At 40.6% G+C, this 18,638-nt stretch overlaps 1 protein-coding gene across 2 annotated transcripts in view; it reads right to left on the bottom strand.

The window, feature by feature from the left end:
- Positions 1–779: 779 nt before the first annotated feature.
- Positions 780–18,638, bottom strand: part of LOC132569575 (transportin-1) — a 119,833-nt gene continuing 101,974 nt past the window's right edge. For both annotated transcript variants that reach the window (XM_060235790.1, XM_060235789.1), the window contains exon 25: positions 780–2,472. The gene's annotated coding sequence lies outside the window, so the exon portion shown is untranslated. The remainder of the gene's footprint in view (positions 2,473–18,638) is intronic.

Genomic DNA, 18,638 nt, shown 5'->3' with positions numbered 1-18,638 from the left:
CTGATCAGTTTAGTCACAGTAGAGCAGTCACATCCCTCTATATTAACCCAAGTAATAAAATTATATATTTAACAAATGGCTTTTGCATACTAACCTTTAACTGTTCAACTTTGTAAGGGCCAAAACAAATAAAAAGGGTTTATGATTTAGAACTCCATTTTCTCTTGCATTAATGCTCTGTCCACTCACAGAGAAATTAAATTAAACCCTTGTCTAAGACAATTTCTACCCTCAATAAATTTTATGTTGTTGGGAATTTATATTTACATCTTTGATTTGAAAAGCTGCAAAAGGAGAAGCTGTAATTTTTGAAATAGCAAATTGATTTGAAAGTAGATCACATGCAGTTTTGTTCAAATGGATTATGTAGTAGTAGTGATTTCCATCTTTATAAAAGGACATGTATTGAAAGGTCATTTCCAAGCATGTTTACCCCACTCAAATTTGCAAAGCGGAAAAAGGAATGTATAAGACTTGTGCATGCCTCCATGCATTAAACAAAAACTTGAAGTCATAGTTCATAAATGTCACACTCACACAGCTTGAACTTCAGTGCAATGGCTAAATCAAACAACCTGAAAAGAACCAAGTCATGCAAAGTCAGTCTTTACAAAAATTGTTATCCAGTATTTGTTTCTGCAATGCAAAGATGAGAATCTAAAATATAAGGCGGCTGTTATGGCTTTTTAAAAATTTTTTTGCACAGATTAATTTTGCAGCACTTATAGAAAATGGAAAGGTGTGGCTTCACCTCTGACCAGCAGAGTTAGTTCTCTCCATTTTCCTTCATCATCATGGGATACTCTTAGGGCAATCTAAATTAATCACAACTTGCACTTTTATAGTAACACAAGATCAAGTGTACCAGTTAGATTTTCACATTCACAGTACATAAGAAAATACACATGGAAAGAAAAGTAAAGGGTTAACTTAACAAGGATTTATTCACAGGAATACAAGTGAGCAGAAGGAAAACAGAAAAGCTAAACAAATGAAATGAAGAGGATCCAAACCAACTTTCACTCTGTAGCTATTAACTTGCACCCTTGTGCACACTTTAGAACACAAAGGGCCACCAACATGCGCCGATAATAGTGTCAATACCCTGCTTTACATCCATTAACTTACGTATCTTAAGATCATGCTTTGAAAGGGGGAAAATTGTAGTTTGATAATATGTTGGGTGGGAATAAACACTGAAATGTAGCAATCATGTCATTAATTTTCTACAATTGTCTTTACGTGCCAACTAACATTTATGTAGCCTTTAACAGGTCTTACCATGTAACTTTTTTTAGAAGTTCTGATAAAAATCACTAGTATAACCATGCAGAAAGCACATCACACTGACAGCACAGAGGCAATACTTTGCACAGCTATATCAGCTTTCCACATTGTGCAGGTTACACAATACAATATCAATCTTATTCCTAACAGTTCCTAAAAAGATATTTCAAGGCCTAATTGTAACTACAAGTATTTTATATTTATATTCTTAATAAACATAAAATCCACAGAATCTTAAAAGGAATCTTTAAATGCAGGGCTATACTTAATTGGTAAACTGTAACACAAAACTGGCGCAACGTAAGTAATGTGTACCACTCTCACTCTGATGCAAGCATGCTACTTTCCCACTAAAAATACGCTCGATCACTATGATCCAAAAATGCATGCCTGAACCTTAAACTGCACGTTAAGAATTATGCCTTACTCTAGAAATTAAATCTAATGAAGTACAACCATCAAATCATATCCACTACCTTTAAAGTTTCAATGTAAAATAAAAAATTGCCTTTCTTCTGAAATGCCCCTCCCCCCACCCCCAAAATGAAAAGGAGTGACTCATTTGGCATCTTGCAGGTTGCTTCATTTTGTTCAAGTTAACCTTTATTACTTTATTATGGGGTTATTTTAATTTGTACACTGCAAGTGCTTGCTCCTAATACAGGTAACAAGCTTCATTTAACTGTACTAACTTCATTTGTTTAGTTCTTCATTAACATGCAATACCTAGCAATACCTAGGAATCCCATCAAGATGAAACAATGCAGAAACCCCTTATTATGACACCTTTACTCTCGGTAATCCTCATTCTTCGGTTTCCTTTATTGTGTGAACACAATATATTTCCTCTTTACATACCCCCTATAGTTCAATTTTATAGTTTTCATTTTGGTACAGTTCCCCATAACATTGCAGAATGTGCTGTTTTGTGATTTTTTTTTTGCGCTTCTTCACATCCAGTGCAGAGTTGTAACAGGAGACAGATTTCCACCCACAAAAGCTCCAGATGTTAAAACATTTCCCAACATCGGCTTAATACAGTGACGGCAACACCTCCCTCCCGCCCCTCCCAGTAGGCTTGGGATTGTACTGTATTCCCTACTGGTTTACCCTTCCCCCCAGTAAAGGGTAACATTTTTTTCCCTGGGTGCAGAGGCTCCCTCCCAGTCTTCCAGACTGAAAGACCTGTAACAAACAAAAAATGTATAATTAAACATTCAGAAAAAAACTTTCAAGTATTACTATCAATTTTATATTCTGTTCACACTCTTTCAATTGCATTGGAACCTCTTAAAATCCTCCAAAAGCTGGTCAGAATGTCCTATGAAACACTCTGGGGTATACTGCAAGAACTAGAGTGCAGGGTAGTATTATGTAAAATGCTCTCTCAAGGAAGTAATTTTACCTTTAAAGTAAAGTACACCTCATTAATGACATCTAGGTGAATCCCCCTTAGAAGGGAATTCCAAATGTATTTGATACTACAGAATAAGCTCCACCTCAGATAAGATACTTAGCTCACACCAGGTGGCAGAAAGATACAGAGCAGAATCTTAGCAATAGTCTATGCCACATCAAATCAAATTGGTAAAGACTTCTCTTGCTGCCAAGTACTCTCACAGATCATATTCCCCTTCTTCCATTCCAAAGCTAGACTAAAACTTGTCATAGAAAAGAATATTGGTTTCTGAATGGTCATCCTTACTGATGGATGGAGGAAGTTCTCTTTGTGGCATTATTCCTAACTGCTTCAACAGAGCCTGATGTATAGCAGAGAAGGAAAAAAGGTTGTAAGACACTGGTCTTCAGCCTTTCCAGTCCTGAGACCTATCATCTCTGGGCAGCACTACAGAAACACTAAACTGCAAGCACATGACAAAGATTACAAGACAGAAAGGGAGTCAGGGTTATGAGTGTCAAGGCCAGGTTTCAAGGCAACAGACCAAGAAACCAAGCCAAGTACTACAAGGTGTACCACAATGAAAGGTCAAGCCCATGGAGGAATCCCTGTGGGGCCTTATTTAACAATACTACTCTTCATTGATGTGAGAGAACCTATAAGCAATGCTCGCAGACTGAAGGCAGTGTAAGAATATGTCTTTATTTTGTAGCACCTCACAAACAATTAGAGGTGAAATTGTATTCCTACCAGTACAGTACTAGTTAAAAAGGCAGCAAAGGTTGCTGCACCTCTGGTGAAGTATGTTAGATCCAGAAGGGACATGGACGTGTATAGACTTGTAGATGTATGTTCCAGATATCTTCCAGCTAAATTTCTATGACACGTTGTTTACAGCTTAGATAAAACATCTGGGAGAGTTCTAAGGAGGGATGTGCTCTTCAAAGATTGCTTAAATTTTGAGGGTTCCTCCCCCACAGAAAAGGCATGATTACCATTACTCAAAAAAAAATGCCAGGAACCCATTCTAGACAACTTTTTCAGGTTTAGGAATATTGTGTATCATCAGACCTGGCTACCTACTGTCACAGATTTCAATGGGTGGCAGACCTGGCATCTAGAGTCAGACGCTAGATCTATCCCCACTGATTCCAGAAGCCAAAATAAGCTGGAAAGAAATTACTGACATTTCAAGATATAAATTCCCTGATGTTTCAGGACTGCCTTCTGCTGTTTCAGATACTTCTGAGCCAAAAACAAATTTGGGGAATAGTATCTGGGAGAACTGGGATTGATTCCCCGCTCCTCCACTTGCAGCTGCTGGAATGGCCTTGGGTTAGCCATAGCTATTGCAGGAGTTGTCCTTGAAAGGGCAGCTGCTGTGAGAGCCCTCTCAGCCCCCCCACCTCACAGGGTGTCTGTTGTGGGGGAAGAAGATATAGGAGATTGTAAGCCTTTCTGAGAGAAGGGCGGGGTATAAATCTGCAGTGATCTTCTTGAAAATATCCAAATGTACACCTTTAGTCCTAAGTATTTCTCTATTGGAAGATACACAGCTTCCTTCAAACTAAAAATACCCCAAACTCTCTCCTTGAAAAGGTTATGGCCACCAGAAAGATAATCTGTAGAATCAGTATTTCAGACGATTTTATTCAGGTTCCTGGAAAGCAAGCAGTGGACCATCAGGGATTCTTAAATTCTACCCACCCTTCTCAAATAAAACTTCTGATGTATGCATGGGGAGGGAGTGTCAAAAGCCATGCACTTTGTTCCGAAAATATAAAAATGACCACATGCAAATTTCCTTAACCTCAGATGAAGTAGTAAACTGATGTATGTAACAAACTTCGCCTGGGTAATATTCAAGGTTTCAATTCAGAAAATGTGCCCCCCCCCCCTGCAAGCTGTCCAATATTTAATCTCCTCAACAGTGAATGAATGCCTGAAGCCTCCCACCCCACAGATGGTGTTAGAGTAAGGTAGAGAATTGTTGAATTGCACGTTTGGGCCTAAACAGGATGAATGACCTGACTGGCAAGTGATCTGTATTAGAGTATCATTTTGAACCATGCTGTCTTGTTATATTTAACGTAAGAACATAAGAGAAGTCATGTTGGATCAGGCCATCCAGTCCAACACTGTCACACATGACCAAAAACAAAAAACAGGTGCAATCAGGAGGTCCATCAGTGGAGCCAGGACACTAGAAGCCTCTCCACCGTTAGCCCCCTCCAGCACCAAGAATGCAGAGCATCACTGCCCCAGTCAGAGAGTTCCATTTATACCCTGTGGCTAATAACCCCTGATGGACCTCTGCTCCATATGTTGATCCAATTTTTCTATGCATATAGCTTTCAATGCATGTAGCTGCCACCACCTCCTGTGGCAGTGAATTCTGTGTGTTAATCACCCTTTGGATGAAGAAGTACTTCCTTTTATCCATTCTAATCTGACTGCTTAGCAGGCCTGGCTCACCCACTAGGCAAACTAGGTGATTGCCTAGGGTGCCAGGACGCCAATTTGGCACCCCCCCAGTGCCTACAACCGCCGAGTTTGCTCGCCTGCCTACCTCCCCCTGCCACTGCCCTTCCCTTGCGCTTCGCCCACCCCCCGTGGCACGATCAGAGGAGTGTGCAGAGGCTGGGCCCTACCGGTTTTGATGCGGCCGGCGTGGCATCTAATCCTTTGAAGCGTACATGGGAGAAGACTTTGCTCCCCCTCACTTCCAGGAAGGAGGGAGGAGAAGCCTTCTTCCCTGTATGCTTCAAAGGATTAGATGATGCACCGCCCACATCGAAGCCGGTAGGGAGCAGCTGCGGCGCGCTCTGAAGGGGGAGTCACAGAGCATGGCGCTGCATTGCAGCACTTGTAAGCACTCCTGGCTTACAAGTCAAGAACTACAAGAGAGAGGGCAGCAGCAGGAGGGGTTGCCGGCAAGGAGCCTGCCTGGGGCGCAACATACCCTAGAGCCGGAACTACTGCTTAGCAATTTCATTGAGTGTCCACAAGTTCTTGTATTGTGGGAAAGGGAGAAAAATACTTCTTTCTCTACCTTCTCTACCCCATGCATAATCTTGTAAACCTCTAGCATGTCACCCTTAAGTCGACGTTTCTCCAAGCTGAAGAGCCCCAAGCGTTTTAACTTTTCTTCATAGGGAAGTTAAGCTTCCTTTCGGGCCTGCTATTTTGATCCATAACATTTAAAGTAGCAAATCTGATTCTCTTACCTTCTCAATATTACTTGACTGTATACCCTCTTTGCCATATAGAGCCACCCCACCCCACCCCACCTCCAACCCTTCCTGTCCCCCATCCTTCCAATATAATTTATATCCAGGAATCGCCATGTCCCACTGATTTTCCTTATCCCACCAAGTTTCTGAAATGCCTACAATGTCTACATTTCCCTCCAATACTAAGCATTCCAACTCCCTGATTTTGCCTCAGACACTTTTAGCACTTATATATAAGCATCTATAATTTCCCAGATATGTTAGACCTGCAACCTTCCTCCAGCTGCCTCAAGACTGCTCTGCCATCTTTTTGATTTTAAGTGCCAGCAGCTTGGTTTCTTCTCAGGACAAGTGGAGACTGTCTCTTTCGTACAACTCCAACTTGTTCCAAAAAGCATCCCAGTGCCTAACACTCTTCCTCCCTACACCATTGTCTCATCTATGCATCGAGACCTAATTTGTGTCTCTGGCCCTGCATGTGGAACAGGTAGCACTTGTTTGAGAAGGCTACCTTGAAGGTCCTGTCTTTGAGTTTCCTGCCTAGCAGCCTAATTTTTTCTTCCAGGACCTCACAAGTGCATTTCCCCACATCAGTGGTGGGGAAATTTAAAGTATTCCCCAAGCCAAACCTCAAAAAAGAGAGGAAGAAGAAGCAGTCTCAGAAAGCAGTTGCTAAAGCGACTAGGGCTTACTCCCGCTGTGGTGGGGAGGCATTGTTTATAAAACTGGAACAAGAGGAAGGAGTAATCTCACGTAGAGGATACCCCAGCCCACAAACTATGCCATCTCAAGGAGGAATACTTTCTGACTAGACCCTGCTTCAGAAAACAAACAAACAAATAGCTTATGATTACTTTTCAGTTACAAGTTTCAATTAAAGTAGCTTAATTGTATCTCATACTACTGATTGTTTATTGCTTGCCTGGGTCAAAATCAGAAGACTTATATTTAAATAGTTATAAACCAAGGATGCAAATTTCCTGAAACAGAATCAGAAAGAGCATGAACTGATTTGGCAAGTTTATTTTGACTTATGTTTAGTAAACTACTTTAAAAAGTAACTCCTGTAAATTTTATGTCTCAAATAAAATACTTGGCTTAAAATCAAGTGTTGTTTAAACGTTATATTACAAAACTTATTTTGTTACTTATTTTACTGGAATAATAATATATTTTAAGCATAATAGAGCACATATTTACATTATTTAAACTGGGGAAGGAATATAGATACTAGAAACTGTTGTTACTCATTTTAGCATACCTAAAGAATGTGTATGGGGTTGGATCATGGAGGATTGAGTCGCTTCTCAAAAGAGGAGCGGACCGAAGCCTCTGTTCTGGATAGGGAAGGCGACCCCAATGCCTGCTGCCTACTTTTCTCAGTGAGGGAAAAGGCCAAGACATGCTTAGGAGAATTCTGAGGGGATTTACTTCGGCTGACAAGAAGTCCCAGTGGGGTTCCTTTTAGGCTTTGAAGAGTCCCCGGCGAAGAATTGCATTCCAGCATCTACAGAGGGTCATTAAATTGACTTAAATCCATCAAAATTCAAGCCTTCTTTGGACTATACTAATATCTAAATATTCATCTTTGGAAAGGACGGTGTTAAGGAGGATATATTTGGCTGCAAGGTAAGAAGATTGTTATCTATCATTCTGGGACTAAAATTAATTCTATGTGAGACAAGGATTAAAATTTGGACTTAACTACAATATTCTAAAGTTGTAAAGAAGAGAAGGGGGTAATTTTTGGGACTTTTGGAATTTTAGAAGCAAAGTTAAAGCATGAAAAACAACTGTTTGGAATACTTGCTGTTTCTGCAAAAAAAAACCCCATCGTCACTGAGTTGCTGAAGTGGAAGATTACAGGAAGTGGCGTCATACAAGTATTGCGAGATCTCTCAACCACTGAGAATGTGACTTCATGGCAAGAAAAGCAGGAAGGAGCCATTAGAAGAAGGAAACTCTCTAAACCTCCTGGCCTCCTCTAGGACTTGAAAACCATAGTGAAATTGTGGCAGCCATTAAAGGAAGGTCAACAAATTTTAAAAATTCAAGAAAAAAGAATGAGACTAAAAATTAGTGGAGCCGGCAGATATCATGATTATAGAATGAAACATATTGGATTATAATATTGGAACCAATTTTGGTGGTCTTTTGGAGAAAAAGGAAAAAACTTTTAAAAGGGTCTGAAAAGTCGCGGATGCCATTTTGAGTATTTTTTAAAACTTTAAAAAATAATATCTCAAGTTAGGAAGCCCTGAGAATGGTGATTTTGGGCTTATTGAAAAGGGCATTTCCTAATCTATAAGATCCTATGGTCTAACTTGAATCAGTTTAAGAGCCTATTTTGGCAGTGGGAAAACCGTAATGTCTGATCATAAGCAGGCACCAAAACAGACACGTGCAAGGATTGGCTCACTTGAAGAAGGCATAATGCCTAAAATACAAGACCAATTGGAAGCTATGGAGGCAAGACTGGTCAAAGTGATGAAAGATCTAATAATGGACAATAAGAAGCAATTAATTAAAGAATTAAAAAAAGACATTGAAACAAGTGCAGAAGTGAAGCTAGAAATTAAAAAAGGAATTGAGGATTTCAGAAGGGATTCACAAGCAACACTAAAAAAAGTACATGTGGTTGAAAATAAGGTGAAGGATCAAGATTCCATGATTAATAAATTGCAGGAGAAAGCTCTGCAAGACTGTATGTTAATGGAAAACCAGATACATTTGAGAGGAGTACCTGAGAATGAAGGATCTGACTTAAAAGACATATATAATGAGTATTATTACTGAATTTTTGGAGACAGAACCTGATGAATCTAGCCATCTTTATGACTATATATACAGGGCCAATTCATTATATGACAAGAAAAACAAGCTACCAAGAGATGTGGTAATAAAATTTATTTCAAGAGACATGGTGGGAAAGATCTTAAGAAAACAATTTGAAAAAACATTGGAAATTGATGGAAGCAGAGTAAGAATCATGAATGAGCTGCCAAGAAAGGTTATAAATGACAAAAGATTGTACAAAAAACTAACTGACAAGCTGCAGGATAATGAAGTGAGATATAGATGGATACTGCCTGAAGGTCTAAGTTTTGAACATGGTGAAAAGAGGATTACAATTACAAATGTACAGGAATTGAGGAGATTTTTTGAAGAAAACGAGGGATTTGGGGATACAGAATAAAAGAAGAATCGTTATGGATTACAAATTAATATCTTGGAACGTAAATGGACTAAATTCACCACAAAAAAGAAAGGCTACATTTCATTGGATCAAGAAACAAAAATGTAGTATAATTTGTTTACATATTAAAAAATTGGATTATAAATTTTTATGGAATAAACAACTTGATAAGGAATTTTTTTCTTTGGCTAAGGAGAAAAAAAGGGGAGTAATTTTTTATGTTAAAGAGGAACTGAATCCAAAATTGATTTTTAAGGATAATGACGGAAGATATTTAGCAGTGGAGGTGACGAATGATAAAAGGACGCTGTTGTTGGGATTGTATGCCCCAAATGGGGCGAAAGACTCCTTCTTTAAAGACATTGTGCAACAATTAGACCAAGTGACTTATGAACAAATAATGGTAATGAGAGATTTCAATGGAACAATTATTAATGATTTGGACAGATCAGGGAAAAGAAATAAGGAGGGGAAATTACCAAAGTCATTTTATGATTTAGTGAAACAAGAAAGCTTTTAAGATATATGCAGGAAATGTAATCCTAAAGTGTGTGATTACATTTTATTCAGCTAGGCATAACTCTTTCTCAAGAAATGATATGTTATGGACTACAAAAGATCTTGGACTTATGACGAAAAAAACAGATTCTTCCTAAAGTTGGGGCCGATCACAATCCATTGATGCAGTCGGCAAAAAGTGGGAAAAAGATTAGGAGATGGAGAATAAATGAAGATTTGCTACAGAAAACAGATAGTGGTGTCTCTAGAAAAGAAAACTAAAGTTTTCTTCCAAATAAATGAAAAGGAGGACATTCAATTTCAAACGGTGTGGGATGCATACAAAGCAGTAATGAGAGGCATTTTAATTACAATGAATAATAAAGATAAGAGAGCTAAAGAGAAACAAATGCTGGACATTCAAAAAGAGATTGGGAAAAAAGAAAAAGAACTTTAAAAAAGACCAGGGAAAAAGAAAATAATAAGGGAAATTACAATATTGCACAATCAATTGAGTCATTTGTTAAATAAAGATGTAGAATGGAATTTGAAGAGACTGCAACAGAAATCTTTTAAAGGAGCAAATAAGCCTGGAAAATACCTGGCTTGGCAAATGAAAAAAAAAAGGAAAATAAGTTTGTGAACAAAATTGTTCTGGGAGGTAAAGAAACTGTTGACCAAGCAGGAATTAAAAGGGAATTTTACAAATATTACGCTAAGTTATTTCAAACTCAAAAGGTGGAGAAGAGAAAAATAGATGCATATTTACAGAAAATTCAAGTAAATCCCTTAACAGAAAACATGGGGAAAGTATTAAATGAACCAATTGAAAAAATTGAAGTTGAAGCAGCTATAAATTTGCTGAAAATGGGAAAGGCACCGGGTCCAGATGGCTTTACAGCAAAATTCTACAAAGTCCTCGTAGAGACGTTAGTACCGAAACTTCAGAAGCTGATGAATATTATAAGGACTGACAGGACAATACCAAATACATGGAAGGAAGCATTAATTTCACGGATACCACAAACGTAAAAAATTATAGACCAATTTCATTACTTAACAATGACTACAAAATATATGCTAGGATACTAGCAGAATGACTCAAACAGCATTTGAATAATTTTATCAAAGAGGAACAAGCAGGATTTCTTCCCAGGAGACAAATTAGAGATAATATTAGAACTGTTATAGATATTGTTGAATATTATGAGGCGCATCCTGAAAAAGAAGTGGCACTATTTTTTGCAGATGCAGAGAAAGCCTTTGACAATGTGAATTGGGACTTTTTGTTTGCAGTGATGGAAAAACTGGGATTAGGAGAAGATTTTATAAGAATGGTTAAGGCGATATACACTGAGCAACAAGCAAGACTTTATAAATGCAGATTTGATGGAGAAAATGATACCTGGTAAAGGAACAAGGCAAGGCTGCCCTCTATCTCCATTGATATTTATAATGACACTAGAGATTTTGCTTAGGCAAATACAAGATGACAAAGAAATAGAGGGGTTAAAATTGAAAGGTCTTACCTATAAATACAGAGCGTTTGCTGATGATGTAATGTTTACTAATGAAAATCCCTTACATGTGACAACATTGCTGCTTCGCAAAATACAAGAGTACGGAGAATTGGCAGGCTTTTATATAAATAAAGAAAAATCGAAAAATTTTGTGTAAAAATATGACAAAAGAGTCAATTGGAAAAACGGCAAAGGACAACAGAGTGTGAGGTCATTTCCAAAGTAAAATGGTGAGGTATGGAAGTTACCATGAAAAATATAGATTTGTATAAAAATAACTATGAGAAGCTTTGGCAGAAAATTGATGAAGATTTGATAAAATAGAATAAATTGAACTTGTCTATGCTGGGCAGAATCGCTGCAATTAAAATGAATGTCCTACCAAGAATTATGTTCCTATTTCAAACAATTCCAATTGTCAAGGACAATAAACAATTTAGTAAATAGCAAAGAAAAGTCTCAGAATTTGTATGGACTGGAAGAAAACCAAGGATCAAAATGAAAATCTTAACTGATGCAAAAGAAAGGGGAGGTGCTAGAAGTGTTTGAAGTAAAATTGGTGAATTGGAATGTTTAGTGTTGGGAGAAAACATAGACATTGTGGGAATTTCAGAAACTTGGTGGAATGAGGAGAATCAGTGGGACACGGTGATTCCTGGATATAAGCTATATCGGAAGGATAGGGAGGGAAGGGTTGGAGGTGGGGTGGCTCTGTATGTCAGAGAGGATATACGGTCAAGTAAGACTGAGATCAGAGAATTAGATTCACTTTTAGAAATGCTTTGGGTTGAAATAGAGGGCCCAAAAGGAAATTTAACTATGGGAGTTTGTTATCGCCCACCAAATCAAAAGAGAGAGGACGATTATAATATGATGGAAGGCTTAAAGATAGCAGCTAAATGTAAAAACTGTGTCGTAATAGGTGATTTTAACTACCCGCAGATTGATTGGGTCAATATGTGTTCTGGTCGAGAGAAAGAGATTGAGTTTCTTGATGCTCTCAATGACTGTGCTATGGAGCAGATGGTCTCAGAACCTACCAGGGGTGGGGCGATCCTGGATTTGGTCCTAAGTAATGCCCAAGACTTGGTGAGCGATGTAAAAGTGATTGCGCCGCTTGGGAGCAGTGACCATAATGTTATTGATTTCACCGTTTGTATAAATAGGGAGTTGTCCAAAAAGACCGCCACAACCACGTTTAACTTTAAAAGGGGTAAATACACTGAGATGAGGAGGCATGTGAGGAGGAAACTGAAAGGAAAGGTACATACGGTCAAAACCCTTGGGGAAGCTTGGATGCTATTTAAAACTATAATCCTAGAAGCTCAAATAAAATACATACCACAAGTTAGGAAAGGCACAAACAGGCATAAGAAAAGGCCTGCGTGGTTAACAAACAAAGTAATGGAAGCTGTAAAAGGTAAGAAGGACTCCTTTAAGCGGTGGAAAACCAGTCCAAGTGAGATTAGTAAAAGGGAACACAAGCTGTGGCAAATCAAATGCAAGACTGTGATCAGGCAGGCAAAAAGGGACTATGAGGAGCATATTGCAAAAAACATAAAGACCAACAATAAAAATTTCTTCAAATATATTAGAAGTAGGAAACCAGCCAGGGAGGCAGTGGGGCCCTTGGATGACCATGGGGAAAAAGGATTACTGAAGGAGGATAGGGAAATGGCTGAGAAGCTAAATGAGTTTTTTGCCTCCGTCTTCACTGTGGAAGATGAGAACTTTTTGCCCGCCCCAGAACCACTAATTTTGGAAGGGGTATTGAAAGACCTGAGTCAGATTGAGGTGACAAAAGAGGAGGTCCTACAACTGATAGACAAATTAAAAACTAATAAGTCACCGGGTCCGGATGGCATACATCCGAGAGTTCTGAAAGAACTCAAAGTTGAACTTGTGGATCTTCTAACGAAAATCTGTAATCTTTCATTGAAATCTGCCTCCGTTCCTGAGGACTGGAAGGTAGCAAATGTCACCCCCATCTTTAAAAAAGGTTCCAGAGGAGACCCGGGAAATTACAGGCCAGTCAGTCTGACTTCAATACCGGGAAAGTTGGTAGAAACCATTATCAAGGACAGAATGAGTAGGCACATTGATGAACACAGGTTATTGAGGAAGACTCAGCATGGGTTCTGCAAGGGAAGATCTTGCCTCACTAACCTGTTACATTTCTTTGAGGGGGTGAACAAACGTGGAAAAAGGAGACCCGATAGATGTTGTTTACCTTGACTTCCAGAAAGCTTTTGATAAAGTTCCTCATCAAAGGCTCCTTAGAAAGCTTGAGAGTCATGGAGTAAAAGGACAGGTCCTCTTGTGGATCAAAAACTGGCTGAGTAATAGGAAGCAGAGAGTGAGTTTAAATGGACAGTCTTCGCAGTGGAGGACGGTAAGCAGTGGGGTGCCGCAGGGCTCGGTACTGGGTCCCATGCTCTTTAACTTGTTCATAAATGATTTAGAGTTGGGAGTGAGCAGTGAAGTGGCCAAGTTTGCGGATGACACTAAATTGTTCAGGGTGGTGAGAACCAGAGAGGATTGTGAGGAACTCCAAAGGGATCTGTTGAGGCTGGGTGAGTGGGCGTCAACGTGGCAGATGCGGTTCAATGTGGCCAAGTGCAAAGTAATGCACATTGGGGCCAAGAATCCCAGCTACAAATACAAGTTGATGGGTTGTGAACTGGCAGAGACTGACCAAGAGAGAGATCTTGGGGTCGTGGTAGATAACTCACTGAAAATGTCAAGACAGTGTGCGTTTGCAATAAAAAAGGCCAACGCCATGCTGGGAATTATTAGGAAGGGAATTGAAAACAAATCAGCCAGTATTATAATGCCCCTGTATAAATCGATGGTGCGGTCTCATTTGGAGTACTGTGTGCAGTTCTGGTCGCCGCACCTCAAAAAGGATATTATAGCATTGGAGAAAGTCCAGAGAAGGGCAACTAGAATGATTAAAGGGCTGGAGCACTTTCCCTATGAAGAAAGGTTGAAACGCTTGGGACTCTTTAGCTTGACAGAGTTTTTATACGCGTAGGAAGGTGCCCCTGTAGGAGTAGGTAGTAGAGTGCAACTCCAGAACACTGTGGTAAAGAAAACAAAACTCCAAGACAGCCGAGTAAACAGTTGTATTGGGTTAACACGTAAGAAGCAGTCTCAGGCAAGCCAATGGGTCATACACATTGAAGTCAGTCTGTCCAATATACAGTACCAATTCTAAGTCCAGGTAGAGAAGTCAAAATCCAGTCCATACAATTCAGTAGCCGTGCAATCCTCCAGAGCTTCAGTATACAAGCAAGATGTTACTCCTTCACTCACAATGTCCTTCTGCTCCTTCTATCATCAACCATCAACCACACCCACACAGGGCAAGGCTTTTCACTAATATAGTACAGCCCACCAATCATAACAGTGATTGTTTCATTAGCTGCACCTGACATTCTCGTGACTCCTGTATAGCTTAGTTACATAACAAAATGATTCAGCAGTTTTTAGTTGTCTTAAAGCAACTGAACACTGACAAATGCATGGGATGGAGAAAGTAGAGAAAGAAGTACTTTTCTCCCTTTCTCACAATACAAGAACTCATGGGCATTCAATGAAATTGCTGAGCAGACAGGTTAAAACGGATAAAAGGAAGTACTTCTTCACCCAAAGGGTGATTAACATGTGGAATTCATTGCCACAGGAGGTGGTGGCGGCCACAAGTATAGCCACCTTCAAGAAGGGTTTAGATAAAAATATGGAGCACAGGTCCATCAGTGGCTATTAGCCACAGTGTATGTGTGTATATAAAATTTTTTGCCACTGTGTGACACAGAGTGTTGGACTTGATGGGCCGTTGGCCTGATCCAACATGGCTTCTCTTATGTTCTTATGTTCTTCTTAGGTTTCCAGTTACCGGATCTAAAATTGTATCATGATGCAGTATGTTTGGTATGGATTATAACTGCTGGTTTTAGAAGGCCATGGAAATATTTTTGGTTGGCATGTGTATATGTTTTATGGGAAAAATAAGATGGATGGGTTTTTTCTCACACCATTATATAAGAAGAAATCTGCTAAGCATTTGGTTAAAATATAAAAAATATGGTGATGAGAGAAAGCCGCTTTGGATTGTGCCAATTGAAGTAATAAAATTGTCCTCAGAAACAGATGAAGGGATGTGGTTAACGTATAATGAACTATTAAAGATACAGGGAGGAAAGGTGGAGCTAAAATCAGCTGAAGAATTACAACTTAAATATAATTGGTTTCAACTACAACAAATCAAGAGTTTGGTGGAACAAAACATGAAAAATGAAGAAATGTCAAAAATTTTAGGTTATGACATTAAGAGATCTCCAGACTCTTTTTAGTTGGGATTACAAATGGAAAGTTTTCCGAAACAAGATAGAATGATGGTGTGGTATCTGCTTTCAGCTGCAAGAACATTATATGTGCAGTTATGGAAGCAAGATAAAATACCAGAAAAATGGGATTGGATTATAAAAGTAATGTCATGGAGTAAAATGGACAAGTTTACAAGAATCTTAAAAGACTATGATTTAGAGAAATTTAGAAAGGAATGGGAGAAATTTCAAAACTATGTCGAAAAACAATGGAAGGTAAAGGGACATTTAGTGGTTTTTGACAATAGCTGAAGTGTGGTTTTTCTTTCTTTGAGTTTAAGGTGAAAGGAAGAAAATGAAGATGAACTTATAGAATTAACTTCTCTTATTTTTTTTGTTTTTACTTCTTCTTTAGTGTTATAAAGTTATAAAGTTTTAAAATGGAGATTCTTGATTTGTTAAATTACCTTGTATTGCAATTTTAAGACAACACCGGCGGGGGTCAAGAAAAGGGGAGGAGAAGGAGGGGAAAGTGTGATGTTTTTAATTTGTATTATTTTTTAATTTTTTAAGACTACTATAACAATATATTGCGAATTAATAAAAATTGTTTTTTTAAAAAAGAATGTGTATGGTAGGCTATGGACATGGTTTTTACTTGTTTGTTTCAACAGAATTTATCCACACAACTCACTGGATCGCCTTATCCTTTGCATTACTTGTAAATTCTATATCAGACTGGCAATTACAACTCCCCTTCCCACAACGTGATGAAACAGGAAAAAACAGGTTTCCTACCTGTAACTGATGATCTTCGAGTGGTCATCTGTGCAGTCACACTGATGGGAGAAGGTGCCAATGCCGATCACGATCAGTAACTTCAAAGCTGTGGATTTCCGCGGCCCTGTCTCGGTGCGCATGCCCAGAAGCCCCCCTGCGCATGCTCACCGGGGCAGGAGCGGACATCCCACCAGTTCCTTCTGACCGCTGCATGAGCCCTAGAACAGACCGGCAGCAGTGGGGAAGGTGGGCGGGTAGTGTGACTGCACAGATGACCACTCGAAGATCATCAGTTACAGGTAGGAAACCTGTTAATCTTCTTCATGGTCTCTGTGCATCACACTGATGGGAGAATAGCAAGCTAACGGCCTACCTGGAGGAGGGTGCCCCGGTCCGTCAACAGGAGAGCGACTGCAGGACAGCCCGGCCCACGGACGAACCTTGATGCCACCACAGGTCCAACGCATAATGTCTGATGAAGGTATGCGAAGAGGACCAAGTAGCAGCCTTGCAAATGTCCCGCAACGGCACCCCTTTCATGAACGCTGCCGAGGTGGCCATTGCCCTTGTAGAATGCGCCCTAATAGGCCCTGGAAGAGGCCTCTTGCGCAGTAGGTAACATAGTTTAATTGTCTCCGTCAACCATTTTGAGAGTCTTTGAGACGAGATCTTCCGACCCAGTGAGGGCTGGGCATAGGAGACGAAAAGCCTAGGATCCTTCTGGTAAGGCCCTATCCGATGCAAATAAAAGGAGAGTGCCCGCTTGACGTCCAGGGCGTGAAGCCTCCGTTCTGACTCCGTAGCCGGGTTGGGGAAATAGACCGGCAAGTAGATTTCCCTGTTTAGGTGGAAGGATGACGCCACTTTGGGCAGGAAAGTAATGTCTGGACGTAGCCATACGCCCTCTGAACTGAACCGGAGATATGGGTCATCACACCATAGTGCTGCGAGCTCCCCTACTCTCTGTGCTGAGATGATGGCCACCAGGAACGCCGTCTTCCACGTCAGTAACTGCAGGGAACACGTTGCCATGAGTTCAAAGGGCTTTCCCATCAGGGCCTCTAGCACCCCTGGCAGATCCCATGAGTCGGATCTTTAACAGAGGGGTATAACCTCATCAGCCCCTGCAAGAACTTCTTCGTGGTAGGATGTGCAAATACCGAGTGTCCTTCAATGTGCGCATGGTTGGCTGAGATAGCAGCCAAGTATACCCTTATGGATAACACTGCGAGCCCTTTGTCTAGTAGGGTAAGCAGAAAGTCCAAAATTAATGGAAGGCCCGCGAGTGTCGGGTCCCCCAGAGTGTTGGATTTAAACTGTACAAACTGCGCCCACTTGTAAGCGTAAGACCTCCGCGTCTCCCAATGACAGCGGATCCCCTCTTCCCCGACAACAAAAGCGCCCGCACTTTCTGTTGTTGCGGGTGGCGAACACATCTATCTCCGGTGTCCCCCACCTCTGGAAGATGGGCTGGAGAAAGTCCCAATTGAGCTCCCATTCGTGAAGGGAGGCTCCCCCGCGACTGAGAAAGTCCGCGCATGTGTTCTGGTCGCCAGGAAGATGAACTGCTGTCAGATGCGTGTTCATTTCTCTGCAAATCTCCCATATGCGTAGGGCTAGGAGACATAGTTTCCAAGATACTGTGCCCCCTTGCCGGTTTATGTAGGCCAGTGCTGTGGTGTTGTCTGTTAGGATTGCTACAGCTTGGTTTGCCAGTAATGGCTGGAAGGAGAGAATGGCATGGTGAATCGCCAGTAGCTCTAAAAAGTTTATGTGGTACTGCAGATGGTCCTTGGGCCACCTGTCTCCCACACAGAGTCCATTCACATGTGCTCCCCATCTCCACAGGGACGCGTCCGAGGTTAAAGTTATTGTCGGCTGTTGCTTGTGGAAAGGAGCCCCCGCCAGCAGGTGATGCCTTTGCTGCCACCACCGTAGGGTTGCCAGGACTTCCTGTGGAATGGAAAACTTGCGTAAGGGGGAATCTACTTGGCATCTGAAGTGCTTGAGAAACCATAACTGAAGGCTCCTCATGTGGAACCTGGCGAAGGCCAGAATCGATGTGGTGGATGCTATCAGACCCAACAGGCACTGAACCTTGAGAGCCGTGACCGTCCAGCTCCGTAGAAAGATCTGCACCAGGTCTACAATGTCGTCTGCTCGCTTCTCTGGTAGAAACACCTTGCAGGACTGAGTGTCTAGGATTGCTCCTATGAACTGTACCCTCTGGGAAGGTTGGAGACATGACTTCTTTTTGTTCACTTGCAGACCCAACTCTTGCAGAAGGGCTAAAGTGGTAGAGATGTGTTGTAGTAGACGGACCTTTGACTCTGCCACCAGAAGCCAGTCATCTATGTATGGAAACAGTATGATGCCCTGTAATCTCAGATGGGCTGC

Source organism: Heteronotia binoei, chromosome 4 (genome assembly GCF_032191835.1).
Source record: "Heteronotia binoei isolate CCM8104 ecotype False Entrance Well chromosome 4, APGP_CSIRO_Hbin_v1, whole genome shotgun sequence".
In the NCBI taxonomy this organism is placed as follows: domain Eukaryota; kingdom Metazoa; phylum Chordata; class Lepidosauria; order Squamata; family Gekkonidae; genus Heteronotia; species Heteronotia binoei.
This window is presented reverse-complemented; position numbering and strand designations above follow the sequence as displayed.